At 42.4% G+C, this 17,152-nt stretch overlaps 3 long non-coding RNA genes across 3 annotated transcripts; all 3 read left to right on the forward strand.

Annotated features, from left to right (window-relative positions):
- On the forward strand, positions 1-1,989 carry LOC143485199 (uncharacterized). The gene is made up of 2 exons (XR_013122803.1): positions 1-1,230; positions 1,295-1,989. It is a non-coding gene; the product is annotated as an uncharacterized LOC143485199 (long non-coding RNA).
- Positions 1,990-4,349: 2,360 nt separating this feature from the next.
- Positions 4,350-6,531, forward strand: LOC143484912 (uncharacterized). Its single transcript, XR_013122741.1, has 3 exons — positions 4,350-4,566; positions 5,688-6,009; positions 6,183-6,531. It is a non-coding gene; the product is annotated as an uncharacterized LOC143484912 (long non-coding RNA).
- Positions 6,532-14,913: 8,382 nt separating this feature from the next.
- On the forward strand, positions 14,914-16,659 carry LOC143485007 (uncharacterized). The gene is made up of 4 exons (XR_013122767.1): positions 14,914-15,054; positions 15,131-15,216; positions 15,298-15,359; positions 15,471-16,659. It is a non-coding gene; the product is annotated as an uncharacterized LOC143485007 (long non-coding RNA).
- Positions 16,660-17,152: the final 493 nt, after the last annotated feature.

Here is a 17,152-nt window from a genome sequence, read left to right on the forward strand (position 1 = left end):
ATAGCGCTTTTCACAACACATGTTGTCACAAAGCGCCTTACAGGATTTAAAAGGTTAACAATACTACGGGTCCAGAACCCTAATGAGCAAGCCAAGGGCGACAGTGGCGAGGAAAAACTCCCTAAGATGGTGGGGAATAGGAAGAAACCTCGGGAGAACCAAGACTCAAAAGGGAACCCATCCTCCATTGGGCGGCCCGTTAACACACAGATTACACAAAATACAGACAAATACACAAGTCACACACAAATCACACAATCAGACTAAGTAAAGGTAAAAATGAAAGTTCTGGGTTATGATATTGTCACTGTAAATGTCTGTTGATGAACGCCAGGCTTTCATTCCGTGTCGGAGCAGCGATGCTGGTATTGTAGGCTCCGACTGCAATGTTACTCTCCAGGTGAACCTCGGAGAAAAGATACGAGATGTAGTAAATATGTAACAGATTAATCAAAGGCCAAACTAAACAGATGAGTCTTTAATCGAGTTTTAAACATTGAGACTGTGTCTGAGTCCCGAATAGAGGCAGGAAGATTATTCCACAATTGTGGAGCTTTAAAAGAAAAGGCTCTTCCACCTGCTGTGATCTTTTTGATCCTAGGAACAGTTAATAACCCTGCGTCCTGCGAGCGAAGTGAACGCGCTGGGTTATATTGTTCAATAAGTTCACTAAGATAGTCTGGAGCTAAGCCATGCAGCGTTTTATATGTTAATAAAAGTATTTTATAGTCAATACGGAATCTAATTGGCAGCCAGTGTAATGACGATAGTACGGGACTAATGTGATCAAACTTTTTAGTTTTTGTTAAAACTCGTGCTGCTGCGTTCTGAACCAGCTGGAGTTTGTTTATCGATTTACCAGAACATCCAGCTAGGAGACTGTTGCAATAATCTAAACGAGAGGATATGAATGCATGGATTAGTTTTTCTGCATCACTAATATTTAATATGTTTCTAATTTTGGCAATGTTGCGCAAGTGAAAGAACGCTACCCTAGTTATATTATTAATATGTGTATCGAACGAGAGATCTGGGTCTATTGTGACGCCCAAGTTCTTTACCTCTGCGCTGGGGGTTGTAGGTACCATGCTAAACCAGCAGGTGGCAGTACCACTGGCAACACATTGAACAAGCTTGCTTTGATGGAAGTAAGGGTGTGTCTACAGTTCAGGTGTTTAAATACCCTGAACAGCCATTCATCTCTCTCTCTCTGGTTTGACCGACACATAGGTTAGACCTATTAAAGAGAGGCTCCGTAATATCTCTCTCTCTCTCTGGTTTGACCGACACATAGGTTAGACCTATTAAAGAGAGGCTCCGCCACTCCTCTCTCTCCGGTTTTTCTTTGAGAACACGCGAACTTTGCAACGACTAACGGCAAACAGCTGAAAGTCGTATTACTTAATTAACGAGCCCGAGTTATGGTGCAATCTAACCAGCAACCGATCAACGTTACCGCGACAACAGATTCACCGAACGACTTCAATCAAGCTTGCTAACGCGGCCACACGGACTGAAACAAAGGCGATCAACTCCCTGTTGTTAAACCGTGAACGAGACTCGCGTTCCTGGACGATTCCCCAGCACACCTGGACGACGTCATTTAATCAACGAGGAGCCTGCTGTGGCAATTCCCTCCTAATTCCAGGAGAATTCAGGGAGGACGACACTACCCCAAATCCTCAACACGTGAGACTCTTAACGCTGGGCATAGTTTATAAAAGGGCAAAGTTATTTGAACTGTAGAGTTAACCAAGCTTTCTGTTAATACATTCTGAATGTGTTTAACTTTATTTTCATAATCTTCATCAAGATTTGTACATACAAAGTTCTCTTTGCTGTGCATGCCACCATCTTTTATTTATCTGATTAATGGACAACTTGTAGTCTTCCCCATTCTCAGACACATCACATTAATTTTTAGTTATTAAGCCAGCTCCATTACTCTTTGTTCTGACCACGTTGGAATAAACCAGCTGAGCTAATTAACACAGTCGCGCTGCTCTACTGTTTAAAGTCGGCGCCATTTTAGTTGCTTTGTTCTCTATAGGAGAACTGAAACTACAACTCCCGCCTCCTCACACGCGCACAAGCGCGTGCACACATTACTCTCCTCCCCTTTTTACACACACACACACACACACACACACACACACACACTAGATACCCAGTCTTCACTGTAAATGTACTGATCCTTGTTGATGCCGTTTGTTTTAGAATAGTTAGTTTTAAATAAATGTATCATTTATTTTCACCAAATTGTCTGTGTTGATGTCATTCAAAAGTGGTTGTTGCCAAAACCTCCAAAGAATTCATAGTTAAATCCTTCAGATACCAAACCATTAATTACCCTTAGTTAATAACTAAATGTTATGGTTCTGGTATAATTAGAATATGAGACTGATTCTAAATTAATGAGACTGATTAATAATTAAGGTAAAACAAATTATATCTACTTTAAAGGATTAGTAGGTGAAACCCCTACAGGGTTATAGTAAAAGAATGTAGATTCAATGCTGCATTATGTATCTTGTCTCTCGCAGCCCTAGACCCAACAATTATCAATTCTGTTTTATCGGCATTTAGTGCTAGAAAGTTACATGCCATCCAATGTTTTATCTCTTCTACACATTTCTCAATCTTACTGTTTGCGCCTAAATCATCGGGTTTTGCCGATAAATATAGCTGAGTGTCGTCTGCGTAGGAATGGAAACTGATGTCATGCTTATGCATAATTTCGCCTAAGGGTAACATGTACAGTGTGAATAGAAGTGGTCCTAGGACTGTCCCTTGTGGGACACCATATTTAACCTGCACAGATTTAGAGGTTTTATTATTAACACTTACACATTGGAAGCGGTCAGTTAAATATGATCTAAACCAGGAGAGTGCGACTCCTTTAATACCTACTGTGTTTTCTAGTCTATCCAGCAAAATGTTGTGGTCTACAGTATCAAAAGCTGCACTAAGATCCAACAGTATAAGGAACGAGACGAGCCCATTATCGGCCGATATTAGTAGATCATTCACTACCCTGAGTAAAGCTGTTTCAGTGCTGTGGTTTGGTCTAAATCCTGATTGGAACTTTTCATGGATACTATTTGATTGGAGATAGTGGTTTAACTGATTGGAAACTACTCACTCCTACTGCTCTTACTCCCCTTCCACACACTCTTACTGCTCTTACTCCCCTTCCACACACTCTTACTGCTCTTACTCCCCTTCCACACACTCTTACTGCTCTTACTCCCCTTCCACTCACTCCTACTGCTCTTACTCCCCTTCCACACACTCCTACTGCTCTTACTCCCCTTCCACACACTCTTACTGCTCTTACTCCCCTTCCACACACTCCTACTGCTCTTACTCCCCTTCCACTCACTCCTACTGCTCTTACTCCCCTTCCACGCACTCTTACTGCTCTTACTCCCCTTCCACGCACCCTTACTGCTCTTACTCCCCTTCCACACACTCTTACTGCTCTTACTCCCCTTCTACACACTCTTACTGCTCTTACTCCCCTTCCACGCACCCTTACTGCTCTTACTCCCCTTCCACGCACCCTTACTGCTCTTACTCCCCTTCCACACACTCCTACTGCTCTTACTCCCCTTCCACACACTCTTACTGCTCTTACTCCCCTTCCACACACTCCTACTGCTCTTACTCCCCTTCCACTCACTCTTACTGCTCTTACTTCCCTTCCACACACTCTTACTGCTCTTCTTACTTCTGGCTGTTGAGCCTGGTCATTTCTTTGTGGATCTTCCATTGTTAGAAATTGTAGGACTGTGTTTTGCTTACAGTAGTCTATATATGCATGCCAAATGAAGGTTCATGAGATGCCCCTTAAAGAAGTTTCAGAAAACTGCTTGAAGGAGAGTATCAAACACTCCCCTTCATTAGTAAAAGTCATGATTCAGCTGAGAGCTAATCACCAGTTCAAACAATATTGGAGCATTTCTCAGATCAGAATAAAATTTCCTAAAACTACATAAAGTGTAACATAGGTCAAAGACACTACAAGCTACTTTTAAGCTTCATCTGGTTGTTACAAACACTGAACTTGTATTTACAATTAGGAATTGTAATACAATTATGTTTTCCCTCCCATTTCACTCTAATTGTAATTTCCATCTGAAATTATGGTACTGGCTATTGCATGAAATGTGTACTCTGTCATGGTCTTAAATTAGGCACTCAAGACAGACCTTATGAAGCACATTTATAAAGCTCACCTCATCAACATATTGTATGATGTAATAAAGATTCATTCCGGAACTCTCTTGAGTCTTATGCGGCTATTAGAATTCTATTTAACAATCTTGACAGTGTTGAAGGAAGTCCTAGCTAAACTCACACGTGTCCAACACTGGTGACAATGAATGAGCAAGCAGAGGTGTCCCACGGGCGACGTCACATGGAGCGCAAAATGAGTTCTATGTCCTGCACTGCCTTCAACGATCTTCGTTTGGAGGGAAAGCTCTGTGACGTGATCCTCAAGTTCAACGATGTAGAGACCAGTGCTCACAAGAACGTCCTTTGTGTCTGTAGTGACTATTTCAGGTGAGAGAGGCCTAGTTCAGAGGTTGATATGAAGATGTTAATTTCTAGGGTTAAAAAAGATTGTATCGTTTTTAGTTGTTATTAACCCCAAATGTATTGGATATAAGATAATGTTTTTTCCATAAGAAATTTTTCCATAAATGGAAAATAACTTAATAATATTACCTTAAGAGTTTAAAAGTCTGATTTCATGATTAGGATTAGAACTAATCTTAATAACCTTCTAGTGAAATTTCAGTGACTAAGATGATCAGTATTCTCAAAATCAGATAAAAAGTGAGGCAATCCTACATTTAGTATTTTAGTATGTAGCCTCCAGAATCTGCCTCCCTATGTCAACATAACAGCACCATTCATCAGTAATGCTAGATGGAGTGGGAGAGCCCAGGACAAGGAGTCTGAGCCCATTCCTCTGTACAGAACCTCTCTAGATCAGAGTCCTGGGCCCGTTCCTCTGTACAGAACCTCTCTAGATCAAAGTCCTGGGCCCGTTCCTCTGTACAGAACCTCTCTAGATCACAGTCCTGGGCCCGTTCCTCTGTACAGAACCTCTCTAGATCAGAGTCCTGGGCCCATTCCTCTGTACAGAACCTCTCTAGATCAGAGTCCTGAGCCCATTCCTCTGTACAGAACCTCTGTAGATCAGAGTCCTGGGCCCGTTCCTCTGTACAGAACCTCTCTAGATCAGAGTCCTAGGCCCATTCCTCTGTACAGAACCTCTCTAGATCAAAGTCCTGGGCCTACTCCTCTGTATAGAACCTCTCTAGATCAGAGTCCTGGGCCCGTTCCTCTGTACAGAACCTCTTTAGATCAGAGTCCTGGGCCCGTTCCTCTGTACAGAACCTCTCTAGATCAGAGTCCTGGGCCCGTTCCTCTGTACAGAACCTCTCTAGATCAGAGTCCTGGGCCCATTCCTCTGTACAGAACCTCTCTAGATCACAGTCCTGGGTCCATTCCTCTGTACAGAACTTCTCTAGATCACAGTCCTGGGTCCTTGCTTGTGGATTCACTCCACAGGTTTCCAGTAGGGTTCAGATCTGGAGATTCAGATGGACATGATAAAATGAAGGTTGACAAGGCATGATATAATAGTCAGCATTGTGTGTGTATATGATTGGCAGGTCTACATCTGTGGAGGGTTTAATGGACATGAGTGTTTGTTAATGGCGGAGGTCTACAACCCTGAGATGAACCAGTGGAGTCTCATCACTCCCATGAGGAGCAGACGCAGTGGAGTGGGAGTGATTACCTACGGAGAGGAGGTCTACACTGTACGGAGTGGGAGTGATTACCTACGGAGAGGAGGTCTACACTGTACGGAGTGGGAGTGATTACCTATGGAGAGGAGGTCTACACTGTACGGAATGGGAGTGATTACCTACGGAGAGGAGGTCTACACTGTACGGAGTGGGAGTGATTACCTATGGAGAGGAGGTCTACACTGTACGGACCACACACACACACACACACACACACACATATACACACACACACACACACACACACACTCATACACACACACTCATAGTGGCTGATGACGGGAACAGTATTACATACAGTGAGGAAAATAAGTATTTATACACAGTCAGATGAACATGTGTGTTCTGTTTTTGGAGGTGGGGGGGTTGATGGGGTCTTTTTCTTGCGGAGTGTGGAGGCCTATAACCCCATGACCAACACCTGGACAGTCATGCCCACAATGATCAACCCACGCAGCTGCTTCGGCATTGAGGTGACGACACACACTCACACACACACACACACTCATACACACACACACTCACACACACACACACACATATCCACACACACTCATACACACACACTCACACACCCACACACACACACATATCCACACACACTCACACACACACACACACACACACACACACACACACACACACACACACACACACACACACACACACACACACTCATGCACACACACACAATCACACATATCCACACACTCATACACACACACTCATAGTGGCTGATGACGGGAACAGTATTACATACAGTGAGGAAAACAAGTATTTGAACACCCTGCGACTTTGCAAGTTCTCCCACTTAGAAATTATGGAAGGGTCTGAAATTTTCTTCTTAGGTGCATGTCCTCTGTGAAAAAAATCCAGAAATCACAATGTATGATTTAAAAATACATTTTTTTGTGTGTTACTGCTGCAAATAAGTATTTGTCTTTTATTAGTTCCACAAATTAATAAGGTAACAGCAGGGGGAAGATCCTTTTCTTATAAGGCCCCCCAGCTTTGGAACAACCTTCCAAAATGCGTACGGGACTCTGACACAGTCACAATCTTTAAGTCTAGGTTGAAAACCCACCTATTTGGTTTAGCGTTTGATAATTAATATCCCCCCTTAGATAAAGGTACAGATCCAGGGGTTCAAAGACGAAAGGTTTTATGGTAGACTGGGGCGCTGGTGCTGGCATCCTGTCACTGCTCGTGGTCACTCAAGTTTGTTGACAGTGCAGTGGATGGATGCCATTGTCTCAGAATGCCCCCAAGCCTATGTTACCTTCTGGTTCTGCCTTTTTAGCTAGGCTGTAATAGTATAACTTAATGCCGGAGTTGCTGCCACACTCCAGAAATGTGTTTAATTTAATCTGTCCTGTATATGTCCTCATACAGAGCTAATTTTCCCTGTTTTATTTTCTCCACATGGCTGCTCGCCTGCTCGAGGAAAAATGAGATGAGGAGAGACAAGCGATCCATCCAGTGCCAGCCACCTACTGCCTGACCGGATGAGCCTACACCATGATGGACATTACTACATCTTTTCCTTTTCTTTATTTCTTTCTGTCTAAATTGTTGTTGTTGTTGTCATGGTGACCGGTGTCGGCCAGAGGAGGATGGGTTCCCCCCCTGAGTCTTGGTTCCTCTCAAATTTTCTTCCTCATGCAAAAAACTAGGGAGTTTTTCTTTGCCACTGTTGCCCTTGGCTTGCTCACTGGGGGCTAGGACTCTGCACTTGTAAAGCTGCTTTGTGACAACAACTGTTGTAAAATGCGCTATATAAATAAAATTTGATTGAATTTGATATTTGAACACCTGTGAAAATCAATGGTAATATTTGGTACAGTAGCCTTTGTTTGCAATTACAGAGGTCAAATGTTTCCTGTAGATTTTCACTAGGTTTGCACACACTGCAGCAGGGATTTTGGCCCATTCCTCCATACAGATGTTCTCCAGATCAGCCAGGTTTCTGGGCTGTCACTGAGAAACACGGAGTTTGAGTTTCCTCCAAACATTTTCTATAGGGTTTAGGTCTGAAGACTGGCTAGGCCACTCCAGAACCTTGATATGCTTCTTACGGAGCCACTCCTTGGTTATCCTGGCTGTGTGTTTTGGGTCATTGTCATGTTGAAAGACCCATCCACAACCCATCTTCAATGCTTTAACTGAGGGAAGGAGGTTGTTCCATAAATCTCGCAATACATGGCCCCGGTCATCCTCTCCTCTGTACAGAGGAATACAGAAAATACAGAAAAACACCCCCAACACATGATGCTTCCACCCCCATGATTCACAGTAGGGATGGTGTTTTTGAGATGGTACTCATCATTCTTTGTCTGCCAACCACGGCAAGTGGAATTTTAGACCAAAAAGTTCTATTTAGGTCTCATCTGACCACAGAACTTTCTCCCATGACTCCTCTGGATCATCTAAACGGTCATGGACAAACTTAAGACAGGCCTGGACATGTGCTGATTTAAGCAGGGGTACCTTCTGTGCCAAACATGACTTTGAACTATGACGTCTTGGTGTATTACCCAGAGTAACAGTGGTGCCAGCTCTCTTCAGGTCATTGACCAGCTCCTCTTGTGTAGTTCTGGGCTGATTCCTCACCTTTCTTAGGACCATTGCTACACCACAAGGTGAGATCATGGAGCTCCAGTCTGGGGGTCAGGTTTATCTTAGTTGGTCTTTTTTCACCAAGCTGTTTGATAATTGCCCCGTAGCCCTTTCCAGCATTGTGGAGGTCTACAATTTAGTCTCTGGTGTCTTTGGACAGCTCGTTGGTCTTAGTCATGTTATTAGAGTCTTACTAATTGTGTGGGGTGGACAGGTGTCTTTATACAGCTAACGACCTCAAACAGGTGCCTCTAATTTAGAATAACTCATTTGGTTGGAGGTGGACCTTTTAGAGGTGGACTAACAGGTCATTGAGGGCCAGAATGTTTGCTGTTTGGCCGGTGTTCAAACACTTATTTGCAGCAGTAACACACAAACAAATTATTTTAAAAATCATACATTGTGATTTCCGGATTTGTTTTTAAGCGCTTTGTGACAACATGTGTTGTGAAAAGCGCTATACAAATATATTTGATTTGATTTTATTTGTTTTTGATTATGTCTCACAGTGGACGTGCACCTAAGATGAAAATTTCAGACCCCTCCATGATTCTAAGAGGGAAAACTTGGTGTCCCAGGGTGTTCAAATACAGGGTGTTATTTTCCTCACTGTAAATGGTGTCCCAGGGTGTTCAAATACAGGGTGTTATTTTCCTCACTGTAAATGGTGTCGCCCTTTCATAGGTATTTAAGATACATGCCTCATGCTAAAAAGATATACAGATCATGTTTTTAGGTTATTTAGGCTAAACAAATAAAAGATACAAATGTTTCAGTTTTTTCTGCAAATTTTCCTTTATAAAACAACCCACTTTGCACAGGTGGTCGACGACCTCCTGTTTGAGTTCGGCGGATTCAACGGCTTCACCACCATTATTGACCTGGAGTGCTACGATGAGAAAACGGAATGGTGCACTCCCACCTGTCTGACATGAAATGAAATGAAATGTAATGAAATGAAATGTGCCATATTTGATAGTGGAGTGAGCGGTGCCATGAACCCATATGCTCCCCTGTGCCTCCCGCAGGTGTAAGGTCCACCACATGGGTGTGTCCCGATGTGCGCTGAGCTGTTGCGTGGTGCCGGGCCTGCCCAATGTGGTACAGTACGCCCCCCCCCCCCCCCCCCCCCCCCCCCCCCCCCCGAGACCTGCCCTAGGATGTCCACAGCATCACCACGCTGGCGTGTCAAACAGAGGCCATTTTCACTTTTAAATAAATGTCTCATGCTGAAAAGCAATTCTTTCAAAAAACTAGTCTTGCATTATTTTCCTAGCTGACACATTTAGATCTTGGAAATGATTTTCATTCAAAAATGTCCACTTCAAGAGTTTGGTAATTAGTATTTCTTATGGTCCTAATGAAAAAAAAACCCCTCTTAATTGCACTGTGTTTCTTTCCTTTGCTAGACACTCACTGTCTCCTCAGTTTGTGCCTTTGTGGAACACATTGAAGTGTCACAGGCCTAATAATTAGGAACAAACAAAAATACATATTATTTATAATAAATAATATTTATATATTATATTCTCTGCATTTACTCACTACATGAGTATCTTATAATCAAAGAACTTTTAAACTTTTACTCAAGTAAATATTTGGATGCATACTTTTACTTTTACTTGAGTGAAATTTGGTTCAAGTAACAGTACTTTTACTTGAGTAAAATTGTTGAATACTCTACACACCTCTGTGTCATATACACTACGTTATGTGCCATGTATAGATTCATATACAGTATACATGCACACACACACACACACACACACATATATTATATATATAGTGGGCCAGTCTGTCAGGAAGTCCCGGGCCACTTTTTCTCCCCAGTCTGCCCCTGCTCAGAGCTCAAGTTATTCCACACACACCATTGGGAATTGTGGCTAAATAGTTAAAACCTTGTTTCAACAGACTGGCTTCTTAAGAGCTGCAAGTTGTTCAGGTGTCTATTGGAAACCTCCAATTAGAATGTAATCTTTTGGTGAGAAATGGCTCATATAGGCCTGACTGATGGAGTGCTTCACGGAGGTTCTCCCGTTCTCCCGTCTCTCTCTTATTCATAAACCACTGGGTTGTTGGTTATCCGTCTGATAGACAAGGTCCTTCATTCCCAATTACTCAGCTTGGATCGGCCAAAAAAAACTTTTTTGGATCCTTTCTGAGATGCCTTGACAAAATTGTGTTTCGTAAGTCTACGGACAATTAGCTTGACCTTAGGGCTTGGTAAGTCAGATCTTATAGATTATGTCCAATCTTATAGATTATGTCAAATCAATTGAAGGTGCAGGTGAATGCCAATTAATTTATAAAAGTGCTTGACAGAAGCAGGAGATAGGATATAAAGGATTACAAAGGTTCAAAATAGTTATGTAGATGCCATATTTCTTTCATTTAATAAATAAAAAAGCTAATTTTGGAGTATTGTGTGTATTCAATTTGAGATGGTTCAGTATAGTGTAGGAACAAAGAGCAAGAGCTGCCAGGTGATATTTTTGCTGTTGGCAGGGGTGCAATTACTTACTTCCTGAGGTGTATGCAAACATACTATCGGCGCCCCCGAACGAAAGTTGTTGATGGGGGGGGGGGTGTCGAACGTAACATGGACACAAATTAAGTATTATATCTCATCGATTTGGCGCCCCCTCTAGTGCAGCGCCCCTATGCGTCGCATACGCTGCATGCCCCCTTTTTGCGCCACTGGCTGTTGGGCATATCAGCAGCTTTCAGCATACTCTTTGTTCTTAGATCTAGGTACACTGTGTGGACAAATGTATTGCGATAGCTACACATTACACGTACAAGAGCATTTGGGCAACATGGTGGCTTGGTGGTTAGCATGTTTGCCTTTCAGCACTTGGGTTCTATCTGGGGGGAGTTTCCATGTTCGTCCCGTGTCTGTGTGAGTTTCCTCCGGGGTCTCCGGTTTCCTACCACAGTTCAAAAACATGGAGGTTAGATAAATTGGCTTTCTCCAGAAAATTCTCTCTGAGTGTGTGTGTGTGTATGTGACTGTATGTGTCCAATAAAAAAAAAAAAAACAGTTGTGTGTGTGAATGTGCATAAATGTGTGTGTGCTTGTGTGCCCAGTGGTGGATGGTGCTCTGTCCCGGATCTGTCCTCTCTCTCCTTCCTGCATCCGATTCAACCCCCCCAGGGGACTGTGGCTTCCGGTAGAGAGTATGCTGTATGCAATTATAATAATAACAATCTTTATTTGTATATCACCTCTCATACATACATGCAACTCAAAGTGCATTACAGAAAAAATAAAAATAGAATAAGTTAAAAAATTAATAAAATGACAAATAATTATTAAAATTATAGAAGAAAAAGAATGTAAAAATGGCAAACTATTAAAATAATTAGAAGAACACATACATAAAATGGAATTAGGTAAAAGAATGTGATGAATAATAAAATAATTAACCATTGAAGTTCCTCAACTAAATCTAAAGGGTAAGGTTTTCCTCTTCAGGAAGAGACTTCCAGAGCTTAGGGCCAAAGTGGTTAAAAGTACCCTCTCCGATCTTTAACCAGGTTTTAGGAATCACCAGTAGATTGCTGTATGAAAACTTGAGAGACCTGACTGGAACATATCTAACACTCATATCACTTCAAGATAAATGGTGCAAGGCCATGCAGACATTTAAAAACCATCACCAGATCCTTAAAAGCTATTCTAAAACTGACAGGTAACCAGTGCAGTCAGTGGAGTGCAGGTGTAATATGATCCCTCTTTCTCCTGTGGGTGAGGACCCTTGCAGCAGCGTTCTGAACTCGTTGTAGGTGTGAAATAGAGCTCTTTGGGAGAGCAGATAAAACAGTGTTACAATAATCTAGTCTTGAAGTAAAAATGCATGGACAAGTTTATCACTATCAGCAGGAGAGAGGATGTCTCGGACCTTAGCGATATTTTGAAGGTGAAAATATGCTGTCCTGCATGTAGTCGTGATGTGTGATGTAAAGCTGAACTCATCAAAAGTGATGCCCAAGTTCTTAACACAGTGTTAGGCCTTCAGATTCATTTGATTCAAATAAGTCTAAACATCATTCCTTTGTGAATCACTACCAAGAACAAGAACAGTGCCATCTGCATATTGATAATAACTAATACCATGTTTGTTAATAAAATGAGGTAACGGAAGCATATATATTGGTTGAACAGTAAAGGCCCAAGAATTGATCCTTGGGGGACCACACAAGTTATTTTTGGAGAAGAAGTATCTAATACAACATAATCATTGTGCCCATTAAGATAAGATAAACAAGTATTAAGACTATGCCACTAAGGCCTACTAAGTTATGGAGTCGATCAAGAAGGATTTCAGACAACAGGTAGAAATGAGAGGCAATTCTGCAGGTGGGGACCACAGACCACTTCTCAGTACCTATGCTTTCTGGCTGATGTTTTGGTCACTTTTGAATGTTGGTGGTCCTTTCACACTCGTGGTAGCATGAGACGGACTCTACAAACCACACAAGTGGCTCAGGTAGTGCAGCTCAGCTCATCCAGGATGGCACATCAATGCGAGCTGTGGCAAGAAGGTTTGCTGTGTCTGTCAGCGTAGTGTCCAGAGGCTGGAGGCGCTACCAGGAGACAGGCCAGTACACCAGGAGACGTGGAGGAGGCCGTAGGAGGGCAACAACCCAGCAGCAGGACCGCTACCTCTGCCTTTGTGCAAGAAGGAACAGGAGGAGCACTGCCAGAGCCCTGCAAAATGACCTCCAGCAGGCCACAAATGTGCATGTGTCTGCACAAATGGTTAGAAACCGACTCCATGAGGATGGTATGAGGGCCCGACGTCCACAGATGGGGGTTGTGCTCACAGCCCAACACCGTGCAGGACGCTTGGCATTTGCCAGAAAACACCAGGATTGGCAAATTCGCCACTGGCGCCTTGTGCTCTTCACAGATGAAAGCAGGTTCACACTGAGCACATGTGACAGACGTGACAGAGTCTGGAGACGCCATGGAGAGCGATCTGCTGCCTGCAACATCCTTCAGCATGACCGGTTTGGCAGTGGGTCAGTAATGGTGTGGGGAGGCATTTCTTTGGAGGGCCGCACAGCCCTCCATGTGCTCACCAGAGGTAGCTTGACTGCCATTAGGTAATGCAGGACAATGCTAGACCTCATGTGGCTGGAGTGTGTCAGCAGTTCCTGCAAGATGAAGGCATTGAAGCTATGGACTGGCCCGCCTGTTCCCCAGACCTGAATCTGATTGAGCACACCCGGGACATCATGTCTCGCTCCATCCACCAACGTCACGTTGCACCACAGACTGTCCAGGAGTTGGTGGATGCTTTAGTCCAGGTCTGGGAGGAGATCCCTCAGGAGACCATCCGCCACCTCATCAGGAGCATGCCCAGGCGTTGTAGGGAGGTCATACAGGCACGTGGAAGCAACACACAATACGGAGCCTCATTTTGACTTGTTTTAAGGACATTACATTAAAGTTGGATCAGCCTGTAGTGTGTTTTTCCACTTTACTTTTGTGTGTGGCTCCAAATCCAGGCCTCCATTGGTTAATAAACTTGATAAAATCCATTGATGATTTTTGTGTGATTTTGTTGTCAGCACATTCAACTTTGTACAGAACAAAGTATTTAATGAGAATATTTCATTTCATTCAGATCTAGGATGTGTTATTTGAGTGTTACCTTTATTTTTCTGAGCAGTATATATATATATTGGTTCTACACAGGCCAGTCGCGCTCTTCCACACCAAACTTACCAAACCATCTTACATTTCAGGTTTCAGGAAGTTTCAGGAAGGCCATTCTCTGTTCCAGCATGTCTGTACCCCAAAATTGGAAGCAATGATCATCCAAAATGTCTTGGAACACCAAAGCATTACAATTTCCCCTTATCTGAAACTAAGGGGCCTTGATCAACTCCATGGAAAACACCCCTATAGTACAACCCCTGGCACAAAAAAATTAATTGTAGTTAGTTATTGTCACAATTGTTTGTTTAGAGTAAGCAGAGGAAAAAAAATCTGGAATCACTGAGATCTGAGGAAAGTATTATAGAATATGTAATTTATCGTTCTAAAACAAATACTGGCATCAGATTAAATTAGCTAATTAATCTTCAGTTACAAAAAGTGATCACACCTTGGTGAGCTGTTGCATAAAGCAGATTGACTTGAATCATGGCTCCAACATGAGAGATGTCCATTCAAACAAAGGAGAGGGTCATAAAACTTCAATAAGATCTAAAATATGGACAAACAAAATGGGAAGCATACTGGTAGATCAAGGAAAACATCAAGATAGAAAATGTAAAGCAACATGTCTTCAAAAGAAAATGCACAAAACAAATGAGAAACAAGTGAAACTGCAGTCAGTGTCTGTGACCGAACTGTAAAACTTTGCCTAACAGAAATGGAATTTAAATACATGTAGCCAGCGTAGCCAAGGCGACACTTTCTTTGTTTTGGTGTGCACATGAAGGATGACGTCATGAGTAGAGTAGCACCTGCATTGGGTGAGCCATTTACAGGTAGGCATATATAGGGACACCTGTGGGGTCCTAGAGGATAGCGTGGTGGCTAAAGCGCATGCAGGTGGCGGCGTCTAGAAGAAGCGTGTCTGTAACAGCAAGTCCGAAGGTAGGATTAAGTTGCATATTATACTTTTGCACAAGATGACTGATGGAGCAACTAAACATGGTTTGGTTTTGATTAGTGTGGGGACGCGAGGATAGGAGTGTTCAGGTGGAGTGGCCGCAGGTCATTAAGGTAGCAACAGCCGGTGTGTGTACAGAGTACGAGGTATGCGAGTTTGGTAATCATGCTCGAGCGTTAGTCGCACCCTTTCAGACATACGGAGTAAAGCTCCTTTGTTTATTTTAGTCTGTTGGTGATACGCCACATCCATTCTGTCTTCTACTGACTTACGAATGATCGGTTACCAGGTACAATTAGCCACCGTGCATTCTCTAAAGCTTTATAAACACCTGAAAATGTTTTAGTATGCCTAAACCAGAGGTTTCATATGGTTTTTTAATTACACTCTGTATATCCAGTGTTCTGTGACAAGCTGCTATCCTGTCCATGAGTGAAGTTGGTCAACCCTGATGAATGTGGTATGTTTCGTCTTTTTAAATCATATTCATAATGTTGAACGTAGTCAATGTTTTATTGACTGAATGTAATGTTTCTTTCTGTTTTGTGTATATGAAGGGCCACAGCTTCAGTGGGTGTCAGTTGCTGTTTTCTACCGTTTTGTTTTATTTTGTGTTCTTTTATCCAAAAGATCCTACCATAGCAAATTATAAAGTGGTCTTTTAATGATATGCTGCTCAGGGGTATTTAAGTGACCCGTTGTTTTAAAAACCCTTACTCTTGTGTGACTACCTGTATGTCTAGTTATTGGTCGATGTACCTTTTTTTAACTTGAGTCTCTTGAGTATTCTGATCCAGTACTATTTAGATGTGGCTATGTTGAGACTGAGATAGAGGCAGCCATATCGGGTGCTGTGTTCACTTTAGAGTGTGATTTGGAAACATTTGCAGTGTGGCTGAATTTTAGAGATTATTCACGAGTGGTATTGTCAATTGGCTGTCTTTACTCAGTCTCCAAACCACAAACAGGTAGTGTCAACACCTCTTAGATTGTTTCTTGTTTTATTTAAATTAAACTGACAGAGTCTATTGTCTCCAATGAAGACTGTATTTTTGCATCACCGACGTTTGTCTACTTTCTTTAGAGTTCCCCTTACTCTAAGTAAAAAAGCACTAATTAAGGGGTGGCGTAGTTTGGCACTTATTAACTAGGGGGCGCTACATACAGAAATGCCAAACGAAAGCCATCATTACCACCAAAACAGAAAATATCAAGGTTACAGTGGGCTAAAGAAAAACAATCATGCACTGTGTGTGACTGGATGAAAGTGATCTTCATTGATGAATTGTAAATGTGCATTGGGCAAGGTGATGATGCTGGAACTTTTGTTTTGTGCCAGTCCTATGAAATTTATGAAGATGTCTGCCTGAAGAAAACATGTAAATTGATATGGGCCTGCATATCAGGTAAAGGTACAGGAGAGATTAAGTGATCAATAAACGCCAAAGTGTACAATTAAATTTTGGACACTTCTCTTATTCCATCTGTTGATGGATAAAGCTGGAGTGATGAACAATACTGTTTGCTGTTAGTTAAGTCCATGCCTCAGAGAATTCAAGCTGTTATAAAAGCCAAAGGGGATGCAACAATGTACTAATGATCCAGTGATTTTCTCATGATTCCATACTTTCATCAGAACTGAGTGATGCATTTTTTCCCCTGTATTTACTCTAAAAAGGTTTTCTTTTTTACATTTTTACATGCCATCACAATAATAATTTAACATCACAATAATCTTGTGGCATGTCTCTGTTATAAATTAAATAATTGAAAGAACTCCAAGTGAGTTCCTCCAAGAGTGAGAGTGGTGAGTCCATTTTTCCCCGGTGCTTGTATTATCTCTCCTCAACCAAACTTTACAGTTGGCAGTCAGGCAAGTGACGTTCTCTTGGCATTTGCCAAACCCAGACTCGTCCATCAGACTGCCAGGTAGAGAACACATTCCACAGAACATGTTTCCTCAGCTCCAGAGCCCTGTGGCAGTGTTCTTAACACCACTCCATCAGATGCTGGGCATTGTGCTCGGTGATGTAAGACTTGCATGCAGCTGCTCGGCCGTGGAGACCCGTGCTATGAAGCTCC

This window comes from Brachyhypopomus gauderio, chromosome 21 (assembly GCF_052324685.1).
Source record: "Brachyhypopomus gauderio isolate BG-103 chromosome 21, BGAUD_0.2, whole genome shotgun sequence".
Lineage (NCBI taxonomy): Eukaryota > Metazoa > Chordata > Actinopteri > Gymnotiformes > Hypopomidae > Brachyhypopomus > Brachyhypopomus gauderio.